The following is a 13,245-nucleotide window of genomic DNA, read 5'->3' as shown; positions in this document are numbered from 1 at the left end:
GGATACTATGTTGCATCTTGGTTGCAAACCTCGCTGTACTAAGCCTGTTGCCAGAATTTCTCATCATGCAGTTTTGGGACAATGCAAATTTATACTGAGCGAAAGCTTGCTAACCGAATTTATTACGTCAGCGCCTCACACAAAAGCGACAACATGAGGTAGAATGTGATATGAGACATAAGTTTTTGCATTTGATGATTACTTAAACGGATATAATTTTAAATCTCAAACTCTGTAGCTTCTAGAGGATGGGCACGCAGTGTAAACTCACATGATTAATCAAACAAATCTGCTGAGGGAAAAATCTGGCTGCAGCCCATAAAAACTTTGCACTTCGTGCAAAGAGTGTCTTCAAAATTGGCACAGGAGTGTGTTTTAACTTTTACATTCAGCTGCATGGCAGGAAATATAACTGCGCTAATGCAAAAACGTCTATAAAACTGCCACTCAAAGAGAACTAGCCCTGTAAAGCCAAGCAGAGCGCATAGTATTTTGCTAATTTCACATGTCAGTCCAGCATCTCCTCATTTTACTTCTTTCAAGCTCTCAGCTGCCATTCAGGCAAAACTTCAGTAGGCATCTGAGTAACAAACAAAACAAGACATACTAACCAGTGGGAACAACCACAGTTTTACTGCCTACCCACCACGATAGTATCTATAGGGCTGCTGGACCTCGCTGATCCATTGTGTGGAACCTTGGGGCGTCCTCGCACATCGCATAGGCAGTTCCTCCTGCATCCCTTCAACTAAATCTACACAGAAAAGGGTCGCTTCAGTGGTGAAAACAAGTTCCCAGCCCTTCACTTCTGAGGAACGAACCTTCCTGATGTTGCGCAATGCACAGACCATTGACACCCAATTAAAAAGAAGAAAAAAAAATCTACGGAGCTGTCATTTTTTTGTAGCCGCCATTATTTAGACAGGAATAGTTTTATTTTAAGAACCTGCTTCTTTTTAAGTTCAATAAGTGCAGATATGAGAGCGTTCAGATGTTGTGTTGCTAAGTAATGATCTTGATTAGTTGCTAATGGTAAGCCCTCTTTAGCAGTGCAAATTAGTACGACTAAGTTGCAGCGTTACTTAAAGCTAAACAGTAGTGCTACTTTTAGGAAGGTTGCTTATTATTGCTAATTAGCAGCCTTAATTTTAACTAAGTGCTGTTTTATTGTAATGTGTGGCTGCTGTGACCTTTGGTACCCTAAATCAGTGTGAAAAAACAAAAACAAAAATACCGCATCGGTACGCTGTGACATTTAAAAAAATAAATATCACAAAAAAAAACAAAAAAAAACAAGCAAACCAATTATTCTGCAAAATGATACACATGATTGCACAAAACAGTAAAATACAATTCGAAGAATGTTCATATATAAAACTGAACAAGTAAGAAACAACTGACCCATAAAACAACATCAGAAAGGTGTATGTAGGTACACAAATTCCACATGAAACAATGTAGTGAATCGAAATGACTTCTTACATGGGACATAAATCACACAAATTTACACTGGTCAGCTACGGCAAACAAACAAAATAAAAGATGCAAATTTCTATTAAAAACTAGAAATCAAACCTGGAAAAAAGAAAAAAGTGTAGGTTGGGGAAAGCAGTAAAGCAGCAAAAAGTAATGACAGCAGTAAGATTATTGCTTCTGCAGAAAAAATGCACTCGATGTGAACTTTTCATAATTGGGTTAGAGCAAATATGCCCCAGTGTTTAAAAAAGGGGCAAATGAAAAAGACTGACACCACAAAAATTCGTCCCAGGCTTTCATACAAAACATATTCCACTTGAAATGATAAGACCACACAGGAGAGGCAGGTCAACCTAAAATAAGTGTCGAGCGTGAACTGAACATAGTTTGAAGACGAAAAAATTGGGTATTCATGCAATATCAGCATACATAAGCAGTGTACATGTACAGGTGTTTAACATTTATTGACACAGGCAGGTCATCGGGGACTCAGCATAATGCACAGAGTCACACACAGGGTGTGTAAAAAGGGTCACCAAGAAAGTCTCAAAAAGAGTACTCACATTGGCTAGGAGAGGTGCCAAGCTGACTCATTTCTGAATGTGTGATGCATTAAATCATGGCGTCAACTGCAACTGCTTCACACTCCCAAGAAAAATTAAAAAATAAAAGCATGTCCACTGGCAACACCGAGAGCTTTCACTGGACGTCCTTTACAGTTCTCAACCAACCTTTTTTTAAGTTTCTAATTTGGGCCAAACATGAATTTTGTGCATGCTTCAAGAAAGTATTTGAACCACAGCAAGACCAATTCTAAACTGAATATTTTTACGAATGCACAGAATGTCCGAAGTATCTATAGCGCCAACAGTTTCTTTCATATATTCACACACCAGCCAATGAAAACAGCGTAGTGGATACAAAAATGTCTCATGCATAGATATTCTGTTTGTGCCAAAAATTAGTGGTGGTATCGCTCAACTCCACAAAAGAAAAAAATTTACAGAAGTACGCACGCATGGCTATGCATCAGCAAGAAATTCGTCATGACAATGACGAGTTGTCCCTTTTTCTGTACTAACATGAAGAAAGAGAGAAAGAGAAAGAAATGGGGTGGGTGCAGCCTCAGAAATGGTAGTGACCAGCGAAGAAACATGGTACCTGCCTCCAGAAGGCCGGCACCAAGTCATCATCGGCTAGGTGGAGCAGTTTCAGGCACACTCCGAACAAGGTAAGAGAGTGGGACGACAAAATGTTAAGGCATACAGCTTTCAACCATTAAAGTCTATGCGACATACGCTAGGAAATGACACTTGTCCACGAGCAAATACAGGGTCATTAATGTTATCCCCAGGCATAGGAAGAGGAAAAGATATGAGCTGTTTATCAGTCACCAGCCGAATTATACAAACTGCTGGGTGAAGGTTGTGGGGAACAATCTCCCATCGTCCCCTTTAAAGTCGGCTTTCCCCCGCGGTAGTTGCTCTAGCTATCGCGGAATGGCGCCAACATTGGTGGTTAACATTAACTATCAAGAGATGGCGCCAGCGCCGCGGCAGCACAAGCGCCACCCCCGAGCTTGTCAGCGCGCACGCGGACAAAGCCAACTCCTCGCTCTTCGGCATCGGGATGTGGACGCGAGCGGACGGCTCCTCGCGGCACTCTGCAGTTACAGGCGAGGTGAAGCCTCGCGAGACTTATCCCGCTTGCCCGTCTTGTCCCCGGCCTCGGAGTTTATTCCCTGCCCTAGCGTGGCGAACACTCGCCCGTTGCCCTGCTAGTGAGTCAGACGACCTGTATTCATTAGTGTGTTTTATTGCTAGCTGGCGTTGTTGTTATTGCAGCAATAAATGCCTGTTTGTTGTCAGCACGTGTTGTTCCTTTGTTCCCACGAGCACGGCCCGCAGTGGTCAGCGTGCGCTCGGTAGCGCACGCGATCATTGGGTGAGGTCGGTGGTTGTGACAGTCAGCCTCGATTAAGCGGGAAAAACGTATTTATCCCGCTTTTAAAACCCCACAAGGTTTTTCCGATACCCCTCCATTTAGTCTGGTCCTGTGCCACAGTTCACCCCACCAAATTTCCTAACCTCATCCGCTCCCTTAACTTTCTGCCGCCCCCTGCTACGCTTTCCTTCTCTTGGAGTCCAGTTTGTTACCATAAGCAACCATTGGTTATCCTCTCTTCGCACTACATGCCCTGCACATGCCAATTTCTTCTTCTTGATTTCCACTAGAATACCATGTGTATTGGAAAACAAATTCAGGCAGACAGTATGCAAAGGGAAACAACACCTCCTAGTGGACCATTGGAAGTTAAAGAAAGAAAGTTGATGTAGGAAGTCTCCTATTCTAGAGGCCATGGCTAGCTTATAACAGGGATAATTGGCGAGGGCTGGGACAGTAAAGCAGCAGAAGTAATAAAGCTGCGAATGACGATAACAATGTTAAACACTGTGCCCTCATAGCTGACCTGACAAGAGGTCGTACAACTTCACATGGAGTTAGCATATCAGCAGTGCAGGAGATTAGGTGTGTGGTTCTTCAAGCATAAAAGAAAGCGTGTGAAAAACACAAACCATGAAAGCTTCGGTACCAGTGATTTCAACAAACGAAAATGCTTCTTGGCTATGCCTAAAGTTATCTGGTCTCGGCATTCACAAAAAACCTGTCTTCCTGAAAACCACCAGAAAAGAATAGAGGACATGGTTGTCTCTAAAAGAAAGGTATACAACATTTGAAAACCAAACTAACATGCTTTAAGCTATAGTATGCCTGTGCTGGCAGACATCACACTTAAGCTGATCGATAACATAATTTCATAATCCTAAGCAAGCTCCTAAATTCGGAAAAAAAAAGAATTTGCATGTCAATCTTTTTGCGAGAAAGAGCACATAGTCAAGCCTGCCAGCACAGTTGCTCACTCAGTCGTAGAGCCAGAGTTGTCAAAGTCTTAACATAGCGTAGTGTCCGCGGCGCGATCTCCGGCTTCTTGTGTTGCCGCACTTCGACTCTACAGGACAGCTTTTAGCATTAAACACCAAAAGCCGGCCAAAAGCAACCCTAACTACTTTATCAGCAAGTTTATCACGTGGACCTGGAATCAACGGCCACTTACATGAAAGATAATATCAACATGAAAGCCACAGAGTTGGTGATGAGACAAGTCCAGAACATTAGTACAAATGTCAAAAACAAAGTTGTTTATTTGTCCCAAAGCAACAAGCATAAAAAGGTATTTGGACAGGAATTAAAAGCAGCTCTTTGAGTATGCTAAGGTTAAGGGAAAACAAAAACATATCCTCATAAATAATTGCTGAACATCTCTCTGTTACAGCTGGAACTTTCCAAAGGGCACAAGTCCTCTCACTGAAACAATTTTCAGTATGCCACTCTATCATCTATTGCAATACACCAGAGATGACCAGAGGGTTGAATTCACCACACAAAGGCAGGTAATGCTGACCCCGCCCCTAAAAACCAGCCTTCAAAAGCGAAAACACACTGCATGCAGGATCCCAGTGGAATGATAGAGAGACATTGAATTGGGTATTTATTCTAACACTTCCAACACTTCCTATAGGTAAACATGAGTAAAAAAAAAAGAAAAGACAAAACAAAGAAATGTCAAAGAATAAGAAAAAAAAAATGAATACGTGCTTCCCAGCTTCTCTCGTGGCTAGTGAAAACGTTCTATATAGAGTTGTGCTACTTTTTTCTCAGTTAATGCGTTCCCATAGTGCAATAGTTTAAAGGGGGTGAAGCATCAGGAAACGCAGGAAAAGTGATTCCGGTTTACCATCTAAACTTGTGTGAAGATAAAGTGCCAGTAAATGCCTTTATACCTCACTCAACAGTAACACCTCTCGACATAGGGTAGTTTGGATCGTATGTTTTCCCGGATGATTTTTTTTTTTGCATGCATTCTTAACACAAAAAAAAACCTCATCAACAAGGTACAGGTACAACGAGAGTCAAGCGTAGTATGCCTGCTCCCGATGGTAGCCCCTACTTTGCTACCCTACACATAAGATGTGTACTGGGAAGGGGAAGCTGGGCTAGTGTGGGTTCAGCGATATTTCGGAAAATACTTTTTACCACAACATCCCTGGTTTCATCAAAGCTGTGCATTGAAGATGCACTTTTAAGGGCTCAGAACCATGCTGTTGACTTATCGTGCACAGCCTGTAACAGTAATCATGAAAAGATAGCTCTTCCATTTCAGGCTGCTGATAACAGGCACCCTAGGGAAAGTATAGTGTAGTTGCAACTAGTGGGTGCCAATGTAATGGTGCTAATCCTGAACCACTACCAAGAATATATATTGCAATGAAATGCACACGAAATACTACACCGGTAAACTAATATAATTAATTAATAACAAACCAGCAAAAACTACAACAAAACATTTAACACAATATTAATTAATAGGAGTTCATGAGAAACAACATATAAAAGTATAGAGAGCAAAGGAAACAAATAAGTCTTCTACAAAGGCAAGACCAACCGCAATATGTGGCCCGCTCATCTGTGCCGTCCTTAGACCAAGTGTCCTCCAGTGGCAATGTCATGGATCTTTTGAGCAGACCGAAGGCTTGTGACCATTCGCAAGGACCCAAGACTGCTCCATAGAAGGAATTTTATTTGAGCTGCTTAAACTGCATAAAAATAATGTTTGTGATCCAGAATCGTATGCTCTGCATTCTAAGAATCAAACACATTGTTGAAAATGAATTGCCAAAGATATTTCCAAGGAGAAACAGTAAATATGTCAACAGTGAGTTTAAAAAACAGCATCTGAAATATTGGAGCGAAGAGTATTTTTTCCTTTTCCTCTCTTGACGTTCTTAATTAGAACTTTCCTTTAATAATGCCTTTATGCTACTTCTCCACCAGAGTAAGGCGCAATAAAATAAAAGATAGGTGCATTTAATATCACCTGACACTGTGCCTGTTAATTATAGCAATCTGATCTAGACTAACTACTATATATTTACCTGAACTCGGAGCCACAGTAGACTAGCAAGAACAAAGACTACGGTTCTTGAAAAAGACAGATGCTAGCAAAACAAGTGCGGAAAATTCTGGGAAAGTTTTAGGGATCACTTGGGAACGCTAAAACATCAGCGAATTTGAATTAATAAGCGTTTGGTCAATTCAGTATGACTGATTTAAGATTAATTATTTCTATTACTTAATTATTCCACTTAATAATGCACCAGATTAATTCCCTTATTAGTATCATTTGGAATTGGCAAAATTCAATCAATGCTAATGGCTAATTAATTCTAATTATAATGAATTGTGATCATTTATTTCAATTATCACCAATTGTTATAAATTATCAATTGTGTTACCAATAAGTGCTTTGTTACTTATTTCCAACTATGAGTAAGTGTACTATCGAATTCAGTTCAGAAATTATTAACTATAACTTTTCAACTGATTACCTAAATAGTTATATTATCACACTGTTGCCGATTTTTTTTTCTATTGACATTGCTTCTGTTGACACTTGGGGCCACTCTCTATGGACTCCTCTGGCAGGCTTTGTGGCTGAGACACTTAATACTTTCGCTTTAAAAACTGCTATTTACAGAGGACTGTGCAAGTTAGTTCTTGCCCTTTAATGCAAAGGCTGGCACTAAGCAATAGTACTAGCTAGGTGATATAGTTTACAAACACCGGTATATAGGCATAAACATACATCACAGGGATCGACACACATTCAGAATGCTAAAGCCTGCATGGACTGTTCGTTCAAAGCCTGCGCTACCACGCAAACACATAACAGAGTATTGAAAAGCAGTTACACGTCAATTCCAAGACCATAGAGCACTGGTCCTGTTACATTATTTGATTCTTAACAGTTACCATATTATGATGCACAGTTCAGTTGCTTCACTGGTTTCCAACGAGGATGTGTATTCCAATGTTCTGTATTTCTTACTCAGAAGCGTAGTACAATGAGATGGAACGCATTCACCTGATGATAGCTTCCATAGTCGATGCCGATATAGGCACGCTAATTCACCGGCTCTGCGGCTCTCCTTGTGAAGTTGTGGAACCATCTTCGGGAGGGTTTTCTGTGCTCGTCCCAGCGTTGCCATCTGGAGGAAGGGAACAGACTCTTTCTTAGCCAGTGCGCTCATGCAGAATAGCTTGCATGAAAAATGTCTGACAGTATTTTTAACATTTAAGCAGAGATTCAACAGGCTTCAACAGTCCCTGTGCATAAACATGATGCAGGTATTTGAGAAATGTGATCCCACTAACACACCACTGTATATCCAGGACCACCGATAATGAAGTGATTACCATGCCGATAGTAATGGACAAGTTGGCATCTGACCAGATTAGTTCCACCTGAAAGGACAGAGCTGACGTTTAAAAGTGGGCCTCCAGAACAGCTTGCCGAGAAAGCCATTTCTGGATCCCTCCTAGCAAAGCAAACAGGTGCAGTGGGTAGTATACCTTTACACAGGGACAAGCAAAAAACATAAAAACACCGAATTATGGCTGTACGTTCTTAGTCTATGGGCACGATGTTAGTAGACACCCATCACCCCGTATCACGAGAAAATTTTTTTAACGTGATTTCTTCTTATGCTTCTCTGGTTTCAAAAACAAGTCTGTGGTTATGACGACTTGGACCAAACATATGGGCAATCGAAAATGGTGCTCCTCCTCTTCCCCCTCATGTCAACCGAAGCCGGCGCAGAAGAAAAGTCTCGACGGCACCGCACAACTCCCCGTCCTGCCCGCGTAACATGGGAGCGTCCGATAAGCAGGCGCGCCCAGCAAGCCGATGTGACGTCCCATGGGAGGTTTGCACGAGGTGCACATGGGGATGTGTTGCCCTAATTGGCTGTGAGTGGTCACCTTATTAGCAAATTATACGCTCTATGCGAAACTTTCAAAATTTCACTCCAATACTCCCGAAGGCCACCTCTAATGATTTCTTGCATTAGTATACATATATATATTATGGTGAGGCTACTAAAAAAAAATATATAAAATAATATGCCTCTGCCCGTGCCAAACTCGGATAATTAGAATTTTGGTTATATCGAACTCACGGAATATACCCTTGAAAATCCCATGTAAAAGTATAGGAAAGCTGCGTCATATATCGAACTCAATTTCACCGGTCGTTCGATATATCGAACTCCGCACCACGCATTGGACAGTGCGCCTTCCCCAAAGACTATCGCATCACCCTTGGTCGTTTGCCGCATGATGTTTTCAAGCCACGCAAGGAAGGAATAAGAGGGCACAGTTCGGCGATGGTTGGTCTAGGATAGCGTGGCGCCCTTCCCCAAAGGCACGCGCATCTACGGTGATCACTGCTGCGTGCCAGCATGTGATGTTTGCTAGCCATGTGCATGAAGGAACAAGAGGGAACCAATGTAGAATTAGCGGTGAGGGGGAAGGCAGAAGAGTTCAGGATCTCGCTACAGAATAGGTTTCCAGCTCTAACTGAGGATGGCGACATTACCCTAGAGGCAAGGAACAATAATTTCAGAGATATCATTACTGAGTGCGCGGTAGAAGTAGGCGGTAGGATAGTTAGAGAGGATACTGGTAAGCTGTCTAAGGAGATGAAACATTTAAGAAACGCCAGAGTATGAAAGCTTCCAATCCAACAGACCAGATCGAATTGGCCGAGATATCAAAGCTAATCAATAAGCGCAAGGTGGCCGATCTAAGGAAGTATAACATGGAGAAAATTGAGCATGCTGTAAAGAACTGGGGAAGCCTTAAAGCGGTATAGAAGAAATTGGGCATAGGCAAAAACCAGATGCATGCGATAAGGGACAAGGAGGGCAACGTCATCACTAATATGGAAAAGATAGTCAAAGTAGCCGAAGAGTTCTATGCACATCTCTACAGTAGCCAAAGTAGTCAGGACCGTAATGAGATTGGCGGTAGGGAAAAACAGTCAGACGTTCTACCAGTGACGAAGGACAAGGTCAAGAAAGCACTAGAAACTATGAAAAGGGGGAAATCAGCTGGAGAGGATCAGATAACTACAGATTTGCTGAAGGACGGGGGGAATATCGTGCTAGAAAAACTGGCCACCCTGTATACGCAGTGCCTGGTGTCATCGACGGTACCGGAACCATGGAAGAATGCAAACATTATCCTCATTCACAAGAAAGGGGACTCTAAGGACCTTAAAAATTACAGACCAATCAGCTTACTGTCTGTTACGTATAAGGTATTTACTAAGGTAATCGCTAATAGAATCAGGACAACCTTAGACTGCAATCAAGCAAAGGATCAAGCAGGGTTCGGAAACGGTACTCTACTATCGATCATATCCATACCATCAATCAGGTGATAGAAAAATGCTTCGAATATAACCAGCCCTTATACATAGCATTCACTGATTACGAAAAAGCATTTGACTCAGTTGAAACCTCAGCAGTGATGCAGGCATTGCGAAATCAGGGGGTAGACGAGCCGTACGTGAAAGTGCTGGAAGATATATATAGTGGCTGCACAGCAACCATAGTTCTGCATAAAGAAAGTAACAAAATTCCCATAAAGAAAGGTGTTAGGCAAGGAGACACAATCTTTCCAGTACTATTCACAGCTTGTTTAGAGGAAGTATTCAGAGACTTGGAATGGGAGCAGTTAGGGATAAGGGTAGATGGAGAATACCTCAGTAATCTGCGATTTGCTGATGACATTGCCTTGCTAAGCAACTCGGGGGATGAACTGCAAATAATGATTGATGACCTAGACAGGAAAAGTAAAAAGGTAGGCTTGAAAATCAACATGCAGAAGACTAAGGTAATGTTCAACAGCCTCGGGAAGGAACAGCAGTTTACATTAGGTAGCGAAATACTGGAAGTAGTAGGCGAATATGTCTACTTAGGGCAGGTAGTAACCGCAGATCCGGACCACGAAAAGGAAATAATAAGAAGAATACGATTGGGATGGAGCGCATTTCGCAAGCACTCGCAGATTATGACTAGCAGCTTACCGGTATCGCTCAAGAGGAAAGTATACAACAGTTGCATCTTGCCTGTACTCACCTATGGGGCTGAAACGTGGAGGCTAACCAAGAGAGCTCTACTTGAGTTGAGGACAACCAGAGGGCTATGCAACAAAAAATGGTAGGGGTAACATTAAGAGATAGAATGCGTGCAGAGTGGGTCAGAGAAATAACTGAAGTTACCGACATTCTAGTAGAAATTAAGAAGAAGAAATGGACATGGGCAGGACATGTAGTGTGAAGAGAGGATAGCTGATGGTCGCTGAGGGTAACAAACTGGATTCCAAGGGAAGGAAAGTGTAGCAGGGGGCGGCAGAAAGTTAGGTGGGCGGATGAGATTAAGAAGTTCGCAGGGGTCAAGTGGATGCAGCTAGCACAGAACCGGGTTAAGTGGAGAGATATGGGAGAGGCCTTCGCCCTGCAGTGGGTATAATCAGGCTGATGATGGTGATGATTGTAGCTGTGGTGTTCGGGAGAGGAAAAACACAATAGAGCGAAGTGCAAGAGTGTGCACACTCTTCTGCCGAGCTTTACCGCTCCTCTTCCTCTCTCTCTCTCCCGGTCTTCGCAGCAGCATGCACTATGCATACGCGGACAAGCGTGGCAGACGCTTTCTCTAGTATGAGTTGTGAATGCTCTGCACGCGGCGGCTGACATGCGATGCATGTCTCGTGCCGTTCGTAAGCTATGGCGGTTGCGGACGCTAGTGAGCGGCAGTTCTTTTTTTTTTTGCTGGAGTCGTTAATCATTACTGTCGAGCTGAACGTGCGGCGTGGCGTATGCTATGATGGCTGCAGATGTTATGAAATAGCAATTTATTTTTCTTTTGCGAGCGTCGTCCTTACTTGTCATGCTGAACGTGCGGCGCAGAGTACGGTATGGCGCCTGCGGACGTTAAGAAGTGGCAGCTTTTTTCTTTTTTTCTGAGGTAGTCTTCCATTCTTACATCTATGAATCAACAAAATTACGTGGTCAGCTGTGATCATGGCACCGACTTTTAGCGTTGCTCACTTCAAATGGCATTTGCAGCTATCATGCTTTCCAATGATTTTGTGGCAGTAGACTACGCCTGCCCCAAGCGCGGCGTGATAAATCGAACTAGGCTTGTGCAATCAAGCCATCATGGGCACTCTGCCAAGCTCACTCCCTGCCACCGCAGGATCTATCAGAAGTATAGTCAAAAGATAAACACCCTGTGATGTTATCGCTGAGTAGCATCTTGGCGCACTGCCAATAAATGAGCCGTGGATGCGACGGTCGAAATGGAGGGATGCACTACAGAACGCTTCTTTTCTTTTCTTTTTTCAAATTCACGGGGGCAAAAGTGAGAGTGGGCTGACTACGTGACAAATACAGTATCATTTTTCACGATCGCAAGTGGCGTCTCAAGCCGATTTCTGTATATCGGATTATCGATATATCGAACTATGTCACGATCCCTTTCGAGTTCGATATATCCGGGTTTGACTATATTACTGCAAGTAGCATTTCAAGGGACGTTAAGTAATGATGAGGAAGGAGCTCATTAATGACTTTTTTATACCAGAGTCTTGCATTTGTCCAGGTCTTTTGTCTCTCTCCTACAAGATGATTTTTGCCACCTGTCAAACATGGCAGGTGGCTGTGGCTCTTCCATCAATTAAACCCCTGAGGGCAACACCTGTTGCTCTGAGGCTTCATCCCCAGACATGATGGAAGAAACTCAATTTTAATGAGCAATCCATAAATACAATCCCTTTGCATCACTTGAAAGAATAAAATGCCCAACCGAAAATTCGGTGGTATTACTTCTTCAAGAGAGATCTCAAAAGGGCAAACAGATGCAGTTTTTTTCAACAGTGAGGCCTTTGTGCATGCGTTTTCCACATCACCTAAATGCATGAAAAAGCAATGTAGGCTACAGAGAGTAATTTCCATCACCACCAGTCATCTATGTCCACTGTAAGGAAAGGCTTAAGTGCTCTCCAGTTATGCCTCCCCAGTGTGAGCTGAGGCCATGCTCTAGCCATAAACTAGTTCTTTAACCTGCACCATCACTCTCAGTCGGCAAAGCTACTCATGTACTACCACACTCCTTTCCGAGGCATTCTGCACTTTCCCCAATCTATCTTTAACTCCCATCGACAAACTCAATCCCAGTGACAATGCAGTACACTTCAACATTTCAGCAGGGCTGGAATGCACTGCAGGCAGCCAAAGCAAATAAATCCTCAAATCAAAGCAACATGGATCGGTAGACCTGTGAAACATGTCACAAGCACAGCAAGAATTTGAGACACTGTATAACCCAATGAACCAGAGCCAAGACTAGTGCATAACCAGAAAGAGCGAGGAAAGAGCAAAACAAAAAGCTGTGGCCAGAGCAGTATCAATATCATCCTGTCAAATAAAAAGTTAACAGGAACAAAAACACTTCCAACAGGGATAACAGGAATAAAAATTAGTAGCTAGGACAATGAACGTCGGACAGTTTCGTTTTGTGCTCAGAATATCATCGAGATAACCTTAAGTGACTTCTGACCATGTAGGATTGACACGTTATATCTCTGAAAAAAAAAGTCCCTTTTCATCGATCAAAACTAACATACACAGAAAAAAAAATGAAATGGTTTCTGAAATAAACATCGAAACAAGTCTGCCAAATTTTCGAAAATAGTGCACATAATGCAATGTAGTTCGCCACATTGAAGGTCTATGGATTAATTCCTGCCACCTGGGGTTCCTCAATGCATGTTAACGGCATGCGGCACACAGGTGATTTCTGCATT

This window comes from Amblyomma maculatum, chromosome 9 (genome assembly GCF_055883805.1).
Source record: "Amblyomma maculatum isolate TAMU_Amacu chromosome 9, ASM5588380v1, whole genome shotgun sequence".
Classification (NCBI taxonomy): domain Eukaryota; kingdom Metazoa; phylum Arthropoda; class Arachnida; order Ixodida; family Ixodidae; genus Amblyomma; species Amblyomma maculatum.
This window is presented reverse-complemented; position numbering follows the sequence as displayed.